This window comes from Schistocerca piceifrons, chromosome X (genome assembly GCF_021461385.2).
Source record: "Schistocerca piceifrons isolate TAMUIC-IGC-003096 chromosome X, iqSchPice1.1, whole genome shotgun sequence".
NCBI classification, from domain to species: Eukaryota; Metazoa; Arthropoda; class Insecta; order Orthoptera; family Acrididae; genus Schistocerca; species Schistocerca piceifrons.
This window is the reverse complement of record NC_060149.1, coordinates 855074548-855094818: the sequence shown is the minus strand read 5'-3', so window position 1 is coordinate 855094818 and position 20271 is coordinate 855074548.

Genomic DNA, 20271 nt, shown 5'->3' with positions numbered 1-20271 from the left:
TTCACTTCACAGGCTGTCAGCCTTTAGCCCTGGCCCACAAGATCGCCAATCAGAAACGTGTGTGAAATGATGAAACGACAAGTGCAGCGCTGTGACACAATGGCAACCACCACAGACGAACTTTGGGAGCTGGTGAATGCAGCATGGATGGCTATACCACAGGACGCCGTCCGCCCAGGGCGGTCCTTGTGCCTACTATGCAACAGCACACATGCTGAACCAAAGTGACTGAAAAGCTAATCAATTCTGCAGAACACACTAATACACAGTCGTGCTCAAAAGTATCCGAACGACCTGAATTGCATTTCGCCTGATTCGATGCAACCCACATAACGCAGCTGTCTAGCAGGTCCTCTAACCGCTCCTTGGTACAGTCGTTTGCCTATTGAAAATGGCTCCAACAAGTCACCCCTAGAAAACTCGGCTCTGTAACGCAATAACTCAAAATGTAAAGTAATACCACGATACTACCAATATCAGGGAACACCTTATCACATATATGACTGTCCTTAAGGCTTGTAAGCTCACATTTATTGCAATAAATAACATACCTGAAAGCTTACCACTCTCATTATTACGTCAGATAGATAATGCACCTAGTAAGTTCGTCGTATTCATGATTTCTTCTTCAAAGTAACATACCGTACTTGTTATTTAACACAAAATGACATTAAACATTTAAGTTATTCACGAGCAGCTTGTTGAGAATATGTATGAACTTCAAATGACACGACGAACCGTCTCGTTCTGCATATGGATTCAAACCCAGGTCATGCAGACTAATATTTCGTGACTGACGGAATCTAACAGTCATCCCTGTCTAGGCATACAGACAGTGATATACCTAGATTTTAGACAGTATCAGTTAGCAAATATGAACTTCAAATTACATAACGTAAACATTTTTAACGGACGCAAATTCCTACCCAGCATCTATTGTCCCTGTTAACGAACTAAGAGAGATGTTAAATACTGCTTCTTCACAGGTAACTTACTTGAAATGCCGTGAGGTAAAGCTTTGTGTTGGACAGGGATTCGAACCCAGAACCTAATCGGATTGTTATCGAAGCACAATCAACGGCGACATATCGGATTTTCTCGGCAGTAGCTAGATGTTTTAACTGAAATGACGAGACGAAACATTAATTTTTTGCTTCCCAGGACTCCAATCCAGAACCTATCGCTGTTATATTCTAGAGAAAACGAACGTTAAATATGGGTTTGTTACTTCAGCAGCGACATGAGAGCGTGTTTGACTAGAAATAATATGACGAAGAGTTCAGTGCTGACTAGGAATCGAACCCCACACATACCGCTGCTGACTGCACTCAAAGAGATGTCAGCTACCGAATTTTTCTCCACTAGCAGCTCGGAGAAACATCCTTGAACTTACAGTGATCTCTCAAATAGTCCTGTGTCTCACTGGGAGTCATAACCGTCAGATATCGTTAGTGTTGACAACGAATGAAAATGCATTAAAAATCAAAATTATTATCCACCAGCAGACAGGTGTTCTCATGCTAGAGCATGATACCACATAATGAAAACTTTAGTGCCAGGCCAGCAGTCGAACCCATTCACGCGCAACATGTGGAGATGTTGAGGAATCTGCCGTTTCGAACAAACAACAAATTCTAGTCGAGCTGTATTGTCAAGAAGGGATCACATTCCGCGTTAAGGGCGGTCTGAGTTGCATTCCAAGTTCAGAACCAATTTTATCGACTTACAGAAGCTAAAATAAAAGATTGAATAAGGGTCCTGTGACCCTACATAGCGTTTGTTGCGTCACTAGAAATAAATAACTAGTATAAGAAAGGTTACTGGTGATAGAGTTCTTACATTTCGCCACTCCTGACTTTATTGTGTTTCAACCTTACGTCTACTTGGTAGAGAAGGAATATCATGTTTAATGTTAATTTCAGACCACAATGCCATTATACTTTCTTCCCTTGGCGTAGCCAGAAGAGATTAGAATCTGTCTCTCCCTATTAAAAATCATCTGCAGAAGTTGAAATCGAATCCAGACCATCATCATAGGAACCTCACACCAATCCAACAGGCCAGCAACGCCTCTCCTGTATGACTCATTTTCTATCATAACACCGCTGCGGCACGTTCGGTAAGGATTCTGACACACAGGCTCCCTCTAGTGGTTTGCAGAGTGTTCAGTACATTCATTTACTTGGTTGACCGAATCCCCATGAACTAGCTGCCTCAGCTACCCAGTGCATACATTCAACTATTTTGTAATCACCGAAATAAAATCACGTAACTGACACCTACACAGAACTTCCAACAGTGTAGGATGCAGAAATTTAAATAGGAAGTGTTCCTTTCCAGTTGAGCTACTCTATTGCGCTATCTGTTTGTTGAAAACGTCCTGTAGTGCAAAAGAAAAGCTGTAACTGTCTGTCTGTCAGAAGTCTAGATCCGGCCATATGGATTATATCACAGCACTGTGGAATTCGGAAGTTCTGGAGGCGCTCTAGCTAAGTGTCGCGCACCATAGATAAGACGTTGCAAGTTCTATTGCATACGCTGCTACCTTTTTTACAACGCATTTCTGCTGTCTGCTGAAGTTACCAATTTAATGGAACTTTGAACATAATTCCTTTCACTTCTCAACCCAAAATAGCCGCAGGTGGAAAAAGGGCTAACTTCTGCGACATTTTGTTCTTTTAAGGTTTAATAGACTGCCAGGCAGCTGATGCATCTCGAAGCTTTAGCATTATGTACAGGGAGAGCGCATCAAGCCAAAATAGTCAGAAAAGTATTTTCTACATTAGCTGTCGTCTGGTAGTGGCATTTTATTCTTCAAACCTTGTTTGACAGCTTTTACTCAGAACAAGTTTTCTACATCAATATACTGCATGTGCATTGTCAGGATGTCATAGATAACATCAGGGAATTCGCATATATCGTTGATGATTAATTTCTCTCTCATGTTTAATATTGTTTTAACAACACTAAACGAAACCTTACGAAAATTGGGCACTGCATTATAAGATATGAAATAAAACTACCCACGATAAGCTTACATAACCTTACGTCGAAAGTCTCATTGATAAAACTGAGTTTCAGTACACAAGCGTGTATCTATAGGCACGAATTAGTAAAATACTACTCAGATTTCGATTGGGTCTGTGTTTAATTGGTATGCTGTGTCATACTCAACAGGTATGCAAAACTGGCATTTCATAAATAAAGTTATGTATTCCTAGAGACCAAGGAAGTAACTCGTCGATCACAGAGTTCCCAAATATACCTTGCCTTGTTGCCAAATCTCAGTTACAGTACTAGCAGGAAGAAGACGAACCGATGGAATCCAATAGCGGACTGGGAAGTGGCCATACCTGGCCTCTCAAAGACGTGGCTGCTACGGCCTGGAATGCGTAATGGGTCTGAATCGCATTTCTGTAACCAGGTTTAGGGACTGCAGCGTAGTTACTAATAATACTCAGCGCTGACTGCAAACTAAGCATCATAAATCAGAAACTCTAATAGTTGTTTTTATATTTATTTCGTAACTGTTCTCAAAACTAAGAAACTCATTCACGGACGTTTTCGTGCCTCGCCGGTAGTGGAGCACACCAAACATATAAAAATGAAAAAGTATGTGTGTGTGTAAAAATTTTGTAAAGAAATTGAATACCAGTATGTAAAGAAATCTTTCATTAAAATAACACATTCCACATCATTACGAAATGTCGTATTCATGATCTATGGAACGATTATTAATCTCATATAATCTAATCATATCATATTGCTGACTAGCCGTGAAGAGTCATGAATTGTCGAAATTTTCGCCAATATCAGTAACCAAATCTAAACTTGAAATTAAAAGACGACTGTTTTTGTAATAACCCGGGACTTCTATCAAGACCCTTTCATCCCTGTTAAGTAACCACGAAAGATGTCTGGTATACCTCCATTCAGAAGGAACACAGTGTGTATGCATGTAAAGATGAAGTGCATGATGTGAAGTTCTTTGTCGGAGGTACGAACCCAACACGTAATCGGATTGTTAACTAAGAAAATCAAATGTTAAGCATCGGTTTTTCTTACCAGCTGCTAGGTGTTTGAAGCTAAATTGAGGATAATAATTTTTGTCCCTGAGCGACAATCGAACCGCACTCCTATCGTTCTTCTTTATCGTCCACGAATATAGCTTAAGTATCAATTGCTTACTCACCAACAGTAAGAGGCGTGCGTCTTTGACCAGAAATTGTTGGCAACACATGAACAGACATTAGAAATACACGTTAATTTTCATTAGCAGGCCGGTGTGCACGTGATAGGGCTTAAAATCAAATTATGAATATTTTTTTACTGGGTCAGGAATCGGACCCACATAATTACCTTTGGAGGGGACGTAGAGAGGGTTGCAGTCTTGGGAAAAGGAACGAAATGATTGGACTGTATTGTTCCGAGAGATTCAGATCCTCGAAGGGGGAGATACGAATTCGAATGACAGACCAGCACCAAATTTTTCAACGTTTCTAGTTCAATCAAGTACAAGTAAAATAGGAGCCCTGTTCCTTTAAATAGCTATCGGTTCATCAAATAAAATAGATTTTGTAATGTAAGTAAATTTACTGGCGACAGTATTTCTGTTTACAATGACCTCCGCCTATGTCGTTTCCTAAAACAAACCGGCTCTGTTCAGTTTGGAATCAAGGAATGTGATGTTTAATGCGGATTCTGGATTATAACGTCTTTCTCGAGGTTACCAGAGGTACAGTAAATCTGATTGTGCCTCTTAAAAGTAAATGACTGAACCCACGCATTGCACTTGTGATAGTTCGTTCCAACAGACCATTGTGGCCACATTTCCGAGCCCCAGGAGTGTGCTGTAACGTATGATGTTCTTAGCTAACAAAATTAGTCATGGCGGAAAAAAATGCGAGTCTATTAAATGATTAAGTAGAAGCAAGCTTCTGACGCGGACGTTATGCTATTCTCACGATAGCAGGATGTAAAGACTCTTCTAGGCATCATAGCCTCGATGTGAACCATTTTGAAATTTTCACTAATTCAGGAAATTTCTTAGTTCGAGAAAATCCGCTGTGAAGTGTGAAGTTACCGGATAAATCGATTATTACCGTCATTATTACTATCATTTTCTTCATACCGCGGCTGGAACACATGTGCCTGAAGATCATTTAAGGCCTTTTGGTCATTATAGAGGTAGTTGCCCAAGAACAGGTTCTTTCCCTGTCTACTGAATCCATTTTTATGTTAATATCAGACATCAGCAATTACTCGTAGATTACATTAAAAGCAAAGTTATTGATGAAGACGTTATTTGATAACAAAAACGCGTTGCCTTTCTTCGTTTAATTGCGCCTTGAAATGGCTGTCGAATACTGCCAAACCAAAAGCCAAGGGATCTTACTGTCTTCCGATATACGTCGCTGTCTGTTCTTCCAAATGATTTGGTCGACCTGTTTCAAGTTGTGTATCACAGAGAATGTTTTAGAAAATCAATTGTTTTCCTTAGCAATAAACAGAAAGATTTTCATTCTAAGCTATCCAAGCTCAAAATTTTCGCAATATTAGTTAAAATTTAATATTCGCTCCTATAATACAGGAAAGTATTTCTCAGTTGCAAAAGCCGCATCAGACTCATTGTCCTTACACTTAGTTGCTGACCATAAATTCCAGCCCAGAGTGACACCAGTTTAAGTAACCTAATGTAGCGAAGACTGTTTCCCAGTGCTATTTCTCACCGGAAAATATGCAATTCACTCATTGGGCTCCATTAGTATACTGTAACAGTAATTTCTGTGTGTATGCAATGCATACGTATTGTAGAATTCAGTGGTGCTCTCTCCTCCACTTCTGTATACAACATGCTTGACCTAAACGGGCGCCGGCCCTGGTGGCCGTGCGGTTCTAGGCGCTGCAGTCCGGAACCGCGGGACTGCTACGGTCGCAGGTTCGAATCCTGCCTCGGGTATGGATGTGTGTGATGTCGTTACGTTAGTAAGATTTAAGTAGTTCTAAGTTCTAGGGGACTGATGACCTCAGATGTTGAGTCCCATAGTGCTCAGAGCCATTTTTTTTTAACGTGAACGGGCGCTTTGTCATTACAGGCCCTGTGCGGTGGAACATCATACTGACAACAATAATGTGCTTATACTGACAACTTCACTGTTCGTTTTACCTGATTTTGTAATCATTTGAATAAAACAACATGACCTTCCAGTGGGAGACATTTCGTCCTCCTTTTCCTCGTGTGAATTTTGTCAGTATGCTTTTTGCCTTCCAACCAACGAAATGCGGCAGAGTTCGGCAGGTAAACGATTCACAAACCACGATTTAGTCCAGTTAAGACGATTTCTTTAAACATTGGCATAGCTGAAGGAATTTATTTTCTTCTTAAATCGCCTTATGCGGCAACGTTCACAGATATCTCAAATAGGAAACCTTTTTATCCAGGTACGAAGGTTGTAAAACAAATATTCCACAGTTTGTGTCAGGTTGATCTTTTCATCTGATAGCACTGCATAAGTATTTTGTCTAAGAGGCATCACAAGTAGTGTTCCTGTAGCTGTGGGAATCATTGGTTGAAAACGAGTTTAACACCAGTGGGTAAAGCACTGCTAAATATTCAAAATGATTATCAACCTACGTCTGAGTTCATCCACAAACTGAGGCGTATTTATAATATTGAAGCTAGACTGTGTATCCTTGTTTTCCTTGAGTGGGCATTGGAAGGCGTTGACTCACACTTATACAATAAAATGAATACTTGGAACGCTATCGTTAACGTTGCTCTCATAAACTAATTATGCTTTTTTTAATTCTTCTGGTTCTTATGCGTGCAACATGTGTTGCAGATACAGTCTTAAACAAAAACGTTGACCACCGATTCGTTCACGTAAGGTGGACAATACAGTCGTGCTCCTCTCTGAAATCAATGTTCGGCAATATTCTCGACCTGGCAACATAGTAAACTGCTACACTTCCCGAAGGAACTCTTAACTGCAATCAGAGTACATCACTCTTGTCTATGACTGTAGTTTTGAAGTAAAACGGGAGACTAGCTAATACGACATCTGGTAACCAAAAGCACATGTTGACAAAATTTTTATCGCCCCTTTCTCTCGGTGGTGAAGCTATAAGAATGTATTTTGCTTTCTGTAACATTGGTAATAAGTTTGGTTCAACAATATTTTAGCGAGAGATTTCTTGGCCGACCATCTGCTTCTAAACACTGCATGTGCCTGAGTTCTTTGGGATCCGTTTGCTGCCTACCGGCGGGGGCTGAGGCACTGCACTGTTTCGCCTTCTGCTGACAACATCTGCTCCACGCCTCACTCTCGATGGGGTAAAATGTTTTAATGTTGTTGATTGGTGACCCATAAAATTTGTCTACGATTTGTGTTTCACACTCGATAGCATTGGAGGCACAAAACCGTTTTTATTTGATGAGTATTTTGTTACACTAGTATGCAATACATCAATGTGGCATGGAATTAATTTCATTGTGTCTGATTCAGTGCACTATAATTAAAGCGCCACATCCTGTTCTTTTACCTTTCACAAGAGATTCTTCAAATAATTTATTTTCGCCATTGATTCATACGTGTTAGTCAAGGCACAGAGAGTAAGTGTAATGTAAAGTGTTTGGTTTCTTTCTTTGATTCCCTTTGGTAAATGGATGTGAAACATTGTGTCAATACCTTTCAGAACCTGCTCTATAGCTACTAAGGCAAATTGCTTGTTTTGAGGTGCATACATTAAATAATGGAGAAGTGAACGCTGTTCAAAAGTGATATTTAAAATATTCAATTAGATTTAAGACGACAAAATTGCCCATATTTGAAGCTACCCAGAGAGAAAGTAAGTTTCTAGAGCCGCCTGTTAGCAAATGTCTGCAGACAGTTCCTAATTTCTACTGTGGAAATTTAGTATAGATGCCCTGTAGTAATCAAGAGGTTCCTTTCCATCGTACTTATCACCCTGGCATGTGAGTCTTAAGTGAAGAACAATATTGAATTTCTTATTGTTGACGGTCGATTCGAATTTCTTCAGAGACGCTTGTATTGTGAAGCAGCTTGGCAGTCAGAAAGGCGAGATCTATGACCATTAACACAACTTACTATCATCTTCAACTTTTGTAGTTCTGTTTTCCTCAGTTGCGTGTAATATTACGGTATATTGATAATTTTTACTTATGGACCATCTGATACAAAAAGATATCAGATGTTCGGAGTGTGGTGTCACCGCCAGACACCACACTTGCTAGGTGGTAGCCTTTAAATCGGCCGCGGTCCGTTGGTATACGTCGGGCCCGCGTGTCGCCACTGTCAGTGATTGCAGACCGAGCGCCGCCACACAGCAGGTCTAGAGAGACGTCCTAGCACTCGCCCCAGTTGTACAGCCGACTTTGCTAGCGATGGTTCACTGACAAATTACGTTCTCATTTGCCGAGACGATAGTTAGCATAGCCTTCAGCTACGACCTAGCAAGGCGCCATTATCATTTGCTATTTATCTTGTGATGCATGTACCGTCAAGAGCTATGTTCACCACTTACGGATTAAATTTAAGTATTCCAGCAGCTTCGTACTTTATTTGCTAGTCTCAATTACTTTACCTGTTCCAGACCTCACGCCAGCCTGCGTGAATTTAAACGCGTGCCTTTCGGCTTCCTCTCATAGTGACTTGGCTGTCTTGCCAAGTCACAACACGAAGTACGAAACAAACCATTCCACATTTTCAGAACATTTGAAACACCATAACCTTCATCCTACAAACATGGAACAGGAAATGCAAATATTGAGAATAAGCAACCATGACAAACATCTTATACAAATACAAGAAAACTTCCACATCCAGAAAGCCGTAGCAGAAAACAAACACGTGATAAATGAACAAACACACATCAGCACAGGCTCCCTACTACACTTAATGAAGGAAATGATAACATAAACAATAAAACTCTTCCCCCTTCACCTTCTGGACACACATACACATACACACACACACACGCACACACACACACACACACACACACACACACACACAGACACACACACACACACACATGCATACACAACAGATCACGGATACTTCAATAATTACACTCGAAAGTTTGGCAATAACATTCGGTCTTTGGCAAAAACATTTGACAGTCAGCAACAGAAACCAAAATATCGCATTGAAACAAGCGTTCAGTTCATAGTACTGTGGAATGTGGGGAAAAAGGCGCAAATTGGCATTTATAAGAAGAAGAACAACACCAAAAATGCAACATGAGCGTAATATGTAAGAAATTGTCCACGCATACTGTAAGTACAGTTCAAAACATTACTACGTAATAGGAGATACCAACCACCAGAACTGTTTATAACCTAGAGGAACAGTGACAAAAATGTAAATTAAATAGCAAACATATGTACACATTCCAGGCCACTGATGATGCCTTGCAGAAAATAAAGGCGAAACGTGTATGGCACTAAAATTGTTTTATTCAGTTGCTGTCAGACGGTCCATAAGTAAAAATTATCAATATGCTGTAATACAAATTACTGTGTCCAGCTACCAAGAGGATTTGATGTGTAAAGGTTTTCTCCTGATTTCCTTACAGAATTTTTCTGCAAATTCGCAGCTCCATAAAATCAGAAAAAAACTCACACACGCTGGCCCCGACCACGGTTAGAACTGACGACTCATTGAGCCGTTGTGACACGAGACATGGGCGGTACCAAGGGGCTACGGACACACTGCTGCCAGCACCCCACTCTTATCATGGTGTTGGTCACTCAGCCTCGTAATGCATCGTGTAAGATAATAAAAGTTGTCACTTATGTGAAGAATAGCATTTCTTTAGCCAAAAAATTGAATTTTCTGTCTCAGTGTCTTATATTACATGAGGATTGAATAGCACGAGTCATTCAAATGGAAAGGGAATATCAAGTAAATTTAGCGAGTCAGTTCAGTACCATACACGGAAGTGATTGCAATGTCACAGTGTTGCCAAATGTTTGTGACGATGAAACTTCTGTTTGTGACGATGTTGCCAATTCTCAGCTGTGCTAGGAACAGCTCTGTAGCGTTATGATAGGAGAATCCCGTGCTCGTGTCATAGGAGGATACAGAAAGGAGGCGCGGGGTTTGGTTGATATGCAGCGTTTTCTCCTACCAGTTGTGTCAAACATTCAGATGTGCAATCTTCCAACACGATTACAGTTGCCCAAAAAATATATACGAATAAAACACTTACCTCGTTACTTTGTGACAAAAGATTATTTCAGTACAATAAAAAGTCTTTGGAAACAACTTTGCCCACAAGTCACGAAAAGTAAGATAACAAACACTTTGCACCTCGAAATCGATAGCATCTATGTGCAGTCTCGTGATCATACAAGTAGAATTTCATGAATTGCACGAGAATGTAGAAAAATGTTGGTGCGAATGGAAGCTGTAAGAAACACAGTTAACTACTTATTCTGTACCACGTAATAATCAATTCATTTGAAAATTCAGAAGAGAATAAACTAAAAATTATGCCCTTTAAGACAGAAACTAAAGTGCAGATTCGGGCACTGTGCAGATCTGTGCTTTTTCATCTCCAGATCTATACAAATAATGTATTCTAACCAGGGTATTCATTGCCTTCTTAATGTTCCCCTCTTATTTAGTCTTCCAGTGATGAACTGGATCCACACCCATGACTCTGATTGTTTCTTTGTATCCTTCCATCTACTATCTTTGGGTGTCAGTGTTCGATGTTTAAAAAGCAAAATATTATGCCTGTTCCATGAGGTATTAAAACGAGGTCGCAAGAAGGCTAACGAATTACAATCAAATTACAGTGAGACGCCATTGTGTCTGTCGTCACGCTATTAAGTCGACAGAAATAGTTAGGTGTTATTGCCTGCATCACCGGCACCCCGTTGTCATCTTCTCTTATTGAGATTTTCATATTACCTTGATCACAAGACGCCGAGATAAATGTGCATATTCTCCGTGACGAAACATCCCATATTCCATTCATCCTGATCCATTCGTTACATGCATCGGCAGCAATGAGTGATAGGGAAGCTGTAGTGAGATGACGAATAACAATAAAAATGGTAGTAATAACGAGTCAGTAATCAAGGATGTTTACTGCATTACAGACGATTAACAAAATAACCAAGAAAAGCTGAGTGTTTAATTGGCCCACTGCATAGCTGTTCTTAACACTTTGTTAGTGAATTCTGTTCTTGATGTTTGCAGAGAGAAAAGAAAGAACTCTTCAGCCAAACATATCGCTAGTACAACGAGATATTACTTATCAATTATCCTTGCTTCACATCACGAAGCGAACATGGCGTCACCAAGCTGATATTTGAAATACATTTCTGTTTTCTCTCTCTGTCTCTCTCTCTTTTTATTTTTGTTTTTATTTTTTGAGGAAAGCATCGAGAAGCGCGAATAATAAGCAAGTAGGCATATAACCTGTTTACTGTTATTTTCATTGGGACACATAATGCAAAAATACAACTTTTAAGTGTATTATTGCGTAATTTCAGTTACTGACAGTCTATTCGTGAGCTTGCTTGCATTCAGTGGGGTGAAACCTATCACAGAAGCAAGCAAAACACAAATATTTCGTGCACCATGCGTATCACACAAACGAAATCTCGTTTCACTGACGTTTTGTCCGATGTACTGCACGGAAAACATATCTGATTCATGTTGCTAAATACAGCTCTATCAGATATCAATTTGGATGCGTACCAATTGTATAAAAGTATATCTTGAAATAGTCACATGGAGGTATTCGACTGAAACATAGCCATGACCAAGACTGTAACTGGGGTCGACAACATCGTCGTCTACCACCCTGACAACTCGAACGGTGACAGTGCTCACCCGGTTACTTACGTTTACTGGTATCAAAGCTACAGCATGAAAGCACGAAAATATTAATAACCCAAAGATCATTAACTTTGGAACCCATAGAAAGTAAAGCAGTAATCAGTCGGAAGAGTGGTTTGAACAATCAGTCGAAGAGTGGTTTGAACACCACAGTGCTTTAATAGGCACGGTCTTGTTGGAGGTGGTATGCCGTTGCTTTCCTCCGACCTTTGAGTTGACTTACGTAGCCAGTTAATAGGGGAACCTACAGTTTAAGGTGGCTTTCGAACCACAGTGCAACTCGGCATTTTTCACGTCAACAAACACTGCCTGACCGGAAATAAGTATAAAATGGCACATATGAATCGTGGGCCTAACGAGGAATTGAACCTGAGACCTTCGTATTCGTTCTCTTGCTCTTTATCACATCGCCTCTATGCAGCTACTACTGTGGTCTGTGCTTAGGATTAAAATTAAGAATCTCTCATTTGTGCCTGCGTTGGCAGATGCGTGTCCATTAGGAGACCTTACTTTTGGGATTACTCTCGTATCAGTGTGTGTAAACGCCTTCCGATGCCCACTCAAGGAAGACAAGAATACACAGTCTAGCTTCAATATTACAAATACGCCTCAGTTTGTGAATGATCTCAGGTTGATAATCTTTTTGAATATTTAGCAGTGTTGTACCCACTGGTGTTAAACTTGTTTTCAACCAATGATTCCCACAGCTACAGGAACACTACTTGTGATACCTCTTAGACATAATACTTACGCAGTGCTATCAGACGAAAAGATCAACCGGACACAAACTGTGGGAAGTTTGTTTTACAACCTTCGTACCTGGATAAAGAGCGTTTGCTATTTGAGATATCTGTGAACGTTGATGCATAAGGCGATTTAAGAAGAAACTAAATTCCTTCAGCTACGCCAATGTTTAAAGAAATCTTCTTAACGGCACTAAATCGTGGTTTGTGAATCGTTAACCGGCCGTACTCTTCCGCATTTCGCTGGCTGGAAGGCAAAAAGCCTACTGACAAATTTCACACGAGGGAAAGAGGGACGAAATGTCTTCCACTGGAAGTTCATGTTGTTTTATTTAAATGATTACAAAATCAGGTAAAACGAACAGTGAAGTTGCCAATATAAGCACATTACAGTTGTCAGTACGATGTTGCAACGCCCAGGGCTTCTAATGATGAAAGGGGCGTTTAAGTCAGGCACATTGAATACAGAAATGGAAGAGAGAGCACCACTAAATTCTACAATCGGTATGCATTGCATACACGCAGAAATTACTGTTACAGTGTACTTATGGAGCCCTATGAGTGAATTGCATATTTCCCGGTGAGAAAGAGCACTGTCAAACAGTCTTCGCTACATTAGGTTACTTAAACAGGTGTCACTCTGAGCTAAAATTTATAGTCAGCGTCTAAGTTTAAGCCGGCCGGAGTGGCCGAGCGGTTGTAGGCGCTACAGTCCGGAACCGCGCGACCGCTACGGTCGCAGGTTCAAATCCTGTCTCGGGCATGGATGTGTGTGATGTCCTTAGGTTAGTTAAGTTTAAGTAGTTCTAAGTTCTAGGGGACTGATGATCTCAGCAGCTGAGTCCCATAGTGCTCAGAGCCATTAGAACCATTTTGAACTAAGGGTAAGGACAATGAGTCGAATGCGGGTATTGCAACTGTGAAATACTTCCCTACATTATAGAAGCGAATATTTAATTTGAACTAATATTGCGAAAATTTTCAACTTGGATAGCTTAGAATGAAAATCTTTCTGTTTACTGCATAGGAAAACAATTGATTTTCTAAAACATTCTCTGTCATACACAACTTGAAACAGTAAGATCCCTTGGCTTTTGGTTTGGCAGTATTCGACAGCCATTTCAAGGCGCAATTAAACGAAGAAAGGCAGCGGGCTTTTGTTATCAAATAACGTCTTCATCAATTACTTTGTTTTTAATGTAATCTACGAGTAATTGCTGATGTCTAATATTAACACAAAAAAGGATGCAGTAGACAGGGAAAGAACCTGTTCTTGGGCAACTACCTCTATAATGACCAAAAGGCCTTAAATGATCTTCAAGCACATGTGTTCCAGCCGCGGTATGAAGAAAATCATAGTAATAATGACGGTAATAATCGATTTATCCGGTAACTTCACACTTCACAGCGGATTTTCTCGAACTAAGAAATTTTCTGTATTAGTGAAAATTTCAAAATGGTTCACATCGAGGCTATGATGCCTAGAAGAGTCTTTACATCCTGCTATCGTGAGAATAGCATAATGTCCGCGTCAGAAGCCTGATTCTACTTAATCATTTAATAGACTCGCATTTTTTTCCCGCCATGACTAATTTTGTAAACTAAGAACATCATACGTTACAGCACACTTCTCGGGCTCGGAAATGTGGCCACAATGGTCTGGTGTAACGAACTATCACAAGTGCATTGCGTGGGTTCAGTCATTTGCTTTTAAGAGGCACAATCAGATTTACTGTACCTCTGGTAACCTCGAGAAAGACGTTATAATCCAGAATCCGCATTAAACATCACATTCCTTCATTCCCAACTGGACAGAGCCGGTTTGTTTTAGGAAATGACATAGGCGGAGGTCATTGTAAACAGAAATACTGTCGCCATTAAATTTACTTACATTACAAAATCTATTTTATTTGATGAACCGATAGCTATTTAAAGGAACAGGGCTCTTATTTTACTTGTACTTGATTGAACTAGAAACGTTGAAAAATTCGAATTCGTATCTCCCCCTTCGAGGATCTGAATCTCTCGGAACAATATAGTTCAATCATTTCGTTCCTTTTCCCAAGACTGCAACCTTCTCTAGGTCTCCTCCAAAGGTAAGTATGTGGGTCCCATGCCTGTCCCAGTAAAAAAAATATTCATAATTTGATTTCAAGTCCTATCACGTGCACACCGGCCTGCTAGTGTATTTTTAATGTCTGTTCATTTGTTGCCAACAATTTCTGGTCAAACACGCAGACCTCTTACTGTTGGTGAGTAAGCAATTGATACTTAAGCAATATTCGTGGACGATAAAGAAGAACGATAGGAGTGCGGTTCGATTGTCGCTCAGGGACAAAAATTAGTATCCTTATTTTAGATTCAAACACCTAGCAGCTGGTAAGAAAAACCGATGCTTAACATTTGATTTTCTTAGTTAACAATCCGATTACGTGTTGGGTTCGTACCTCCGTCACAGAACTTCACATCATGCACTTCATCTTTACGTGCATACACACTTTGTTCCTTCTGAATGGAGGTATACCAGACATCTTTCGTGGTTAGTTAACAGGGATGAAAGGGTCTTGATAGAAGTCCCGGGTTATTACAAAAACTGTCGTCTTTTAATTTCAAGTTTAGATTTGGTTACTGATATTGGCGAAAATTTCGATAATTCATGACTCTTCACGGCTAGTCAGCAATATGATATGATTAGATTATATGAGATTAATAATTGTCCCATAGATCATGAATACGACATTTCGTAACGATGTGGAATGTGTTATTTTAATGAAAGACTTCTTTACATACTGGTATTCAATTTCTTTACAAAAATTTTTTACCGTCTCTCTTTCTTTTTTATCTTTTTTTCTGTCTGTCTGTCTGTCTGTCTCTCTCTCTCTCTCTCTCTTTCTTTCTCTCTTTCTTTCCTCTCTCTCTCTCTCTCTCTCTCTCTCTAAGACACACACACACACACACACACACACACACACACACACACACACATACACACACATACTTTTTCATTTTTATTTCTTTGGTGTGCTCGACTATCGGCGAGGCACGAAAACGTCCGTGAATGAGTTTCTTAGTTTTGAGAACAGTTACGAAATAAATATAAAAACAACTATGAGAGTTACTGATTTATGATGCTTAGTTTGCAGTCAGTTCTGAGTATTATTAGTAACTACGCTGCAGTCCCTAAACCTGGTTACAGAAATGCGAATCAGACCCATTACGCATTCCAGGCCGTAGCAGCCACGTCTTTGAGAGGCCAGGTATTGTCACTTCCCAGTCCGCTATAGGATCCCATCGGTTCGTCTTCTTCCTGCTAGTACTGTAACTGAGATTTGGCAACAAGGCAAGGTATATTTGGGAACTCTGTGATCGACGAGTTACTTCCTGGTGTGCACGGAATTAAGCCTCAAAGTTCACTTGATTTTTCCTGTCATTTTCATTGAAATATCTGAGTTAATATCGCTTGAGGTGTAACAAAAGATTGTAAATTTACAGTTTTCAGCCCAGGAAAGTCGTTGCATGTGGAAATCACAGCTAAACTCGTCCCTTAAATAGCAGTTTACGAGCTCTAGCCACTATTTGCATCGTAAGAGGACTGCACAACACATACCTCTTCGCTTGCTATGTGGTGACGTGATGACCTCTGAGAAATCGATTGTTATGGTTCGTGGCTCCATTCTCGCTGAATGTAACGTTTTTATCCCTTCTGTGAAAAAGCTACAAGCAGTCATATCAAACATCGATAAGGAAATCGCAAGAAAATATTTTCAATGGTGAAAAACTTACAATGCTCCACAACAGGTAACGCCTCGTTCCGCTGCTGACAAGCATATTTTGGGTCTCTAGGAATACATAACTTTATTTATGAAATGCCACTTTTGCATGTCTGTTGAGTATGACACAGCATACCAATTAAACACAGACCCAATCGAAATCTGAGTAGTATTTTACTAATTCGTGCCTATAGATACACGCTTGTGTACAGATACTCAGTTTTATCAATGAGACTTTCGACGTAAGGTTATGTAAGGTTATCGTGGGTAGTTTTATTTCATTTCTCATAATGCAGTGCCCAATTTTCGTAAGGTTTCGTTTAGTGTTGTTAAAACAATATTAAACATGAGAGAGAAATTAATCATCAACGATATATGCGAATTCCCTGATGTTATCTATGACAGCCTGACAATGCACATGCAGTTTATTGATTACATGCATGTAGAAAATTTGTTCTGAGTTAAAGCTGTCAAACAAGGTTTGAAGAATAAAATGCCACTACCAGACGACAGCTAATGTAGAAAATACTTTTCTGACTATTTTGGCTTGATGCGCTCTCCCTATACATAATGCTAAAGCTTCGAGATGCATCAGCTGCCTGGCAGTCTATTAAACCTGAAAAGAACAAAATGTCGCAGAAGTTAGCCCTTTTTCCACCTGCGGCTATTTTGGGTTGAGAAGTGAAGGGAATTATGTTCAAAGTTCCATTAAATTGGTAACTTCAGCAGACAGCAGAAATGCGTTGTAAAAAAGGTAGCAGCGAATGCAATAGAACTAGCAACGTCTTATCTATGGTGCGCGGCACTTACCTAGAGCGCCTCCAGAACTTCCGAATTCCACAGTGCTGTGACAGACAGACAGACAGTTACAGCTTTTCTTTTGCACTAAAGGACGTTTTCAACAAACAGATAGCGCAATAGAGTAGCTCAACTGGAAAGGAACACTTACTATTTAAATTTCTGCATCCTACACTGCTGGAAGTTCTGTGTAGGTGGCAGTCACGTGATTTTATTTCGGTGATTACAAAATAGTTGAATGTATGCACTGGGTAGCTGAGGCAGCTAGTTCATGGGGATTCGGTCAACCAAGCAAATGAATGTACTGAACGCTCTGCAAACCACTAGAGGGAGCTTGTGTCAGAATTCTTATCGAGTGTGCCGCAGCGGTGTTATGATAGAAAATGAGTCATACAGGAGAGGCGTTGCTGGCCTGTTGGATTGGTGTGAGGTTCCTATTATGATGGTCTGGGTTCGATTTCAACTTTTGCCGATGATTTTTAATAGGGAGAGACAGATTCCAATCTCTTCTGGCTACGCCAATGGAAGAAAGTATAACGGCATTGTGGTCTGAAATTAACATTAAACATGATATTCCTTCCCTACCAAGTAGACGTAAGGTCAGGAGGTTTCGAAATGTGGGAACTCTATCACCAATAACCTTTCTTATACTAGTTATTTATTTCTAGTGACGCAACAAACGCTATGTAGGGTCACAGGACCCTTATTCCATCTTTTATTTGAGCTTCTGTAAGTCGATAAAATTGGTTCTGAACTTGGAATGCAACTCAGACCGCCCTTAACGCGGAATTTGATCCCTTCTTGACAATACAGCTCGACTAGAATTTGTTGTTTGTTCGAAACTGCAGATTCCTCAACATCTCCACATGTTGCGCGTGAATGGGTTCGACTGCTGGCCTGGCACTAAAGTTTTCATTATGTGGTATCATGCTCTAGCATGAGAACACCTGTCTGCTGGTGGATAATAATTTTGATTTTTAATGCATTTTCATTCGTTGTCAACACTAACGATATCTGACGGTTTTGACTCCCAGTGAGACACAGGACTATTTGAGAGATCACTGTAAGTTCAAGGATGTTTCTCCGAGCTGCTAGTGGAGAAAAATTCGGTAGCTGACAACTCTTTGTGTGTAGTCAGCAGCGGTATGTGTGGGGTTCGATTCCTAGTCAGCACTGAACTCTTCGTCATATTATTTCTAGTCAAACACGCTCTCATGTCGCTGCTGAAGTAACAAACCCATATTTAACGTTCGTTTTCTCTAGAATATAACAGCGATAGGTTCTGGATTGGAGTCCCGGGAAGCAAAAAATTAATGTTTCGTCTCGTCATTTCAGTTAAAACATCTAGCTACTGCCGAGAAAATCCGATATGTCGCCGTTGATTGTGCTTCGATAACAATCCGATTAGGTTCTGGGTTCGAATCCCTGTCCAACACAAAGCTTTACCTCACGGCATTTCAAGTAAGTTACCTGTGAAGAAGCAGTATTTAACATCTCTCTTAGTTCGTTAACAGGGACAATAGATGCTGGGTAGGAATTTGCGTCCGTTAAAAATGTTTACGTTATGTAATTTGAAGTTCATATTTGTTAACTGATACTGTCTAAAATCTAGGTATATCACTGTCTGTAAGCCTAGTCAGGGATGACTGTTAGATTCCGTCAGTCACGAAATATTAGTCTGCATGACCTGGGTTTGAATCCATATGCAGAACGAGACGGTTCGTCGTGTCATTTGAAGTTCATACATATTCTCAACAAGCTGCTCGTGAATAACTTAAATGTTTAATGTCATTTTGTGTTAAATAACAAGTACGGTATGTTACTTTGAAGAAGAAATCATGAATACGACGAACTTACTAAGTGCATTACCTATCTGACGTAATAATGAGAGTGGTAACCTTTCAGGTATGTCATTTATTGCAATAAATGTGAGCTTACAAGCCTTAAGGACAGTCATATCTGTGATAAGGTGTTCCCTGATATTGATAGCATCGTGGTATTACTTTACATTTTGAGTTATTGCGTTACAGAGCCGAGTTTTCTAGGGGTGACTTGTTGGAGCCATTTTCAATAGGCAAACGACTGTACCAAGGAGCGGTTAGAGGACCTGCTAGACAGCTGCGTTATGTGGGTTGCATGCGAATCAGGCGAAATGCAATTCAGGTCATTCGGATACTTTTGAGCACGACTGTACACGTCCTGCGAATTTGAAAGACCTGTCTCTAGTTGTTCAAGGTGTTCTGTTTCTTTTTTTCTGGACATGAGTGTATAATTTGCTTATACAGAGTGCCCCAGAAAAGCTGCGACTAACTTCTGCTGGAGGCGGACGAGATCATAAAGATTGGGAGCGACTTATCACTCCATGGTCACAAACATCAGGGTTAAGCGGTAGAAGGTGTCGAAGGTCGGAATGGAAACAACGGAGTGATGCATTTAAAATATTTATTGGACACGATGCGCGACCATGGTGTACGACATGAATACAGCTGTAATGATTCGACAAATGATCGAAGTTTGCATCATCAGTCGCCATGCATGCCTGACAACGACGGACCAGTCACTGCCGGCTTCCTCTTTGAGTGTAGCAGCTGTTTAGACGATTCTTGCGACGAAATCCATTTTAGACTCCACAGGATCGCTGTACATGAGATATACCATGGTTTCCCATAGAAAGAAATCAAGTCTCGATAAATTCGGTGAGTGTGGGGCCAGGGAACCGTTGCATCACGCTCAGTCCATCGACGAGCGAATTACCTGTTCAGATGCCTACGTTCAGCATGTCCAAAAACAGCTCTCGCTCCATCATGTTGGAACCGTACGCTGCGGCTCACATTGTTAGGAACATCTTCAAGCAAGTTGACAAGAACCTCTTCCAGAATGGCCTGATAATACGCAGCTGCCTTAACTGTGAACTAATGTTGTGCCGTTTGGTGCCGCACATTGTGTCGGTTTTTTGGTGCCCACAATTGCCTGTTGTGGTGACTGAATACGCCATCCCCAGTGAATGTGGCCTAAACAGTGAACAACACATAAGCTGGGAGACGCACATCTCAGCCCATTTGTAGCACAAGGTACTGTGAGAAA